This window comes from Hemibagrus wyckioides, linkage group LG28 (genome assembly GCF_019097595.1).
Source record: "Hemibagrus wyckioides isolate EC202008001 linkage group LG28, SWU_Hwy_1.0, whole genome shotgun sequence".
Taxonomy (NCBI): Eukaryota; Metazoa; Chordata; class Actinopteri; order Siluriformes; family Bagridae; genus Hemibagrus; species Hemibagrus wyckioides.
In genome coordinates this window covers 16,552,024-16,555,828 of record NC_080737.1, presented here as the reverse complement: position 1 = coordinate 16,555,828, position 3,805 = coordinate 16,552,024, and positions in this window count along the sequence as shown.

Here is a 3,805-nt window from a genome sequence, read left to right as displayed (position 1 = left end):
AATTGTTCAATAAATTGTTTCTCTAATTCTGACTGACGTTTGTTATGTACCTACATGTAAAAGTATACACACTGATGGCGGTTAATTTATGGTAGGATGCTCTAGCACACACCCACACAAACACACACACACATATATATATATAGACATATAAATATATATATAAAGTCCCCTGGGATGACTCCACCCTGTCCTCAGTGTAAACACATGCCTGTGTTTTGCTGCCTTTGATCTCATCCATTCATTTTTCTTTTTATTTACTCTGCTCTTTCAGTATATTTCTGATATATTTCTGATATTTCAGATGATTCTGATACTGGAGAATAGATGACCCAATGATGTGACCCTGTGTGTGTGTGTGTGTGAGAGAGAGAGAGACAGAGAGAGAGAGAGAAGACAGAAAGGGAGAGAGAGAGAACACGGAGAGAGAGAAAGATAGAGAAGAGAGAGAGAGAGAACCCTGTGTGTGTGTGTGTGTGTGTGAGAGAGAGAGATTTGAAGTTGTGGCTGCTCAGTGTTTAACTCTACTCGGGTTGCCAGATTTGTGCAACATAACCAATGGATATTCCAAAGTAATGCAATATAAATCCACAGTCATGACTTTCATCACCAAACCTACTGTATATTACACATCTGAGATGCAAAAACGCCATCCTAGTTGGCATATCGGATAATTACAGGAGACCAGAAACAACACTAAACGAAAGCAAAAACAAACATCGCCTGGACCCACTTCACAACATTGTTTAGTCAGGAAAGTTCACTCAGCGTCCCTCGAGAGCAAGAGCTGACATGTGCGAGAAGATGGAGGAAGTGATAACTGTCTCCATTGTGTCTTTTTCCGAGTCTGTGTAACTAGATGCCTGATCTTGGGATAATAAAGTTCTTAGGCAACTTCCTTTGCAAAGAAATCTGTTAGCTGCCATTGTATCCTTGTAGTTTATGAAAAAAAGCTGGTGATTGGTTGAAGGAGAAGGTATAGCATTTTTCCTGTGACTATTATATATATATATATATATATATATATATATATATATATATATATATATATATATATGACTCTAAGTGGTGTGCAGTTATAGATAAATAAACAACAACAACAACATGGTTACTGTTACTGGAGTTACTGTTACCAACATAAAAGGCTGAGTAGTTTCCAATTACAGCACATTGTGTTTTATTTCTATTATACTACAATTATTTTTCATTCTTAAACAAAGACATGATACTCAATATTTCTGTGAAAAATGCAATAAAAGTACCACCAAGATACACTATATTGCCAAAAGTATTCGCTCACCTGCCTTGACTCGCATATGAACTTAAGTGACATCCCATTCCTAATCCATAGGGTTCAATATGACGTCGGTCCACCCTTTGCAGCTATAACAGCTTCAACTCTTCTGGGAAGGCTGTCCACAAGGTTTAGGAGTGTGTTTATGGGAATTTTTGACCATTCTTCCAGAAGCACATTTGTGAGGTCACACACTGATGTTGGACGAGAAGGCCTGGCTCTCAGTCTCCGCTCTAATTCATCCCAAAGGTGTTCTATCAGGTTGAGGTCAGGACTCTGTGCAGGCCAGTCAAGTTCCTCCACACCAGACTCTGTCATCCATGTCTTTATGGACCTTGCTTTGTGCACTGGTGCACAGTCATGTTGGAAGAGGAAGGGGCCAGCTCCAAACTGTTCCCACAAAGTTTGGAGCATGGAATTGTCCAAAATGTCTTGGTATGCTGAAGCATTCAGAGTTCCTTTCACTGGAACTAAGGCGCCAAGCCCAGCTCCTGATAAACAACCCCACACCATAATCCCCCCTCCACCAACCTTTACACTTGGCACAATGCAGTCAGACAATTACCGTTCTCCTGGAAACCGCCAAACCCAGACTCGTCCATCAGATTGCCAGATGGAGAAGCGCGATTCGTCACTCCAGAGAACGCGTCTCCACTGCTCTAGAGTCCAGTGGCGGCGTGCTTTACACCACTGCATCCGACGCTTTGCATTGCACTTGGTGATGTATGGCTTGGATGCAGCTGCTCGGCCATGGAAACCCATTCCATGAAGCTCTCTGCGCACTGTTCTTGAGCTAATCTGAAGGCCACATGAAGTTTGGAGGTCTGTAGTGACTGACTCTGCAGAAAGTTGGAGACCTCTTCGCACTATGTGCCTCAGCATCCGCTGACCCCGCTCCGTCAGTTTACGTGGCCTACCACTTTGTGGCTGAGTTGCTGTCGTTCCCAAACACTTCCACGTTCTTATAATACAGCTGACAGTTGACTGTGGAATATTTAGGAGCGAGGAAATTTCACGACTGGATTTGTTGCACAGGTGGCATCCTATCACAGTTCCACGCTGGAATTCACTGAGCTCCTGAGAGCGACCCATTCTTTCACAAATGTTTGTAAAAACAGTCTGCATGCCTAGGTGCTTGATTTTATACACCTGTGGCCATGGAAGTGATTGGAACACCCGATTCTGATTATTTGGATGGGTGAGCGAATACTTTTGGCAATATAGTGTATATGACACTGTGGATCTGACCATTTTAGAGCAGAATAGGAGAATTATGAATGCATTTAAATTCTCAGAAAGGTACTTGTCCTTGTCACTGAGATGAGAAAACGTTTTCTTTTCTGTTTTTTTATTAGACCGGTGGTACTGGAGTCCCTAAGCTAGGGAGGAAATAGTGTTGATAAAGAATACAAAGCCAGCGCTGACTGCTGTAAATGTAAAATAAGATAGATCTCTTGTACCTTAATTGTGTAGAAGGACATTATAACATTATAACCTAAATAACTGCACCACTCTTGTCGCTTCCCGGTGAAAGTTAGCATTCGGTTCCTCTTTGGTTATTTATTTTAGGAACGGTTTCATAACAATCCTAAGAGCAAGCCTTTTTTGTTTAACAAAGTCAGCACAGTCTGGACAGGTTTTTTTTTGTGTGTGTTGTTTTTTTTATGGTTCTATGACACTTGACATTAGCCAAAAGCTAGCCAAATCGGCTTTCATTCGTTTATGATCTCACAACAGGAAGTTCTTTTAATTTATTTGAGAAATGTATTTAAAAGGAAGGCGCATTAAAAAGCATCCTGAAATTTGCTGACAAGTTCAAATCGTTGTAAACGTTACCACAATGTTAAAGTTAGTCAAGTTTGGGTGAGGGTATATATTATGATAAAGAAATCTTTCCTCAGAATTAATCATTAAAATGCATGTAAAGATAAAGTGAAGATAGATAGATAGATAGATAGATAGATAGATAGATAGATAGATAGATAGATAGATAGATAGATAGATAGATAGATAGATAGATAGATAGATAGATACTTTATTCACCCCAATGGGAAATTTAAAACTTCCAGCAGTATCCACAAGCATAGGTAATAAGGTGATAAATAAAAAATAAAAAAAACCCACAAAATATAACAAGAAAAAAAGATATAATAATTTTTTTTAAAATTTAGTAAAAAATACTAAATACAATAAATTTAAAGGTATAAGAGATAACAAGTAATGTAATGTGCAAAAAACTAGCATTTAAAGGTGCAAGAAATAATGAGGTAACGTGCAAAAAATTGTTATATTATCAAATGTTATATTAATCATATATATTCGCTTATTTATTTATTTACTTTATTTATAACTGAGAACTGTGCTCTCAACAGAGAACTGAACTGTGCTGGACACGGACACACACACACACACACACAACACACACACACACACAACACACACACACACACAACACACACACACCTGAGAACTGTGCTCTCAACAGAGAACTGAACTGTGCTGGACACGGAC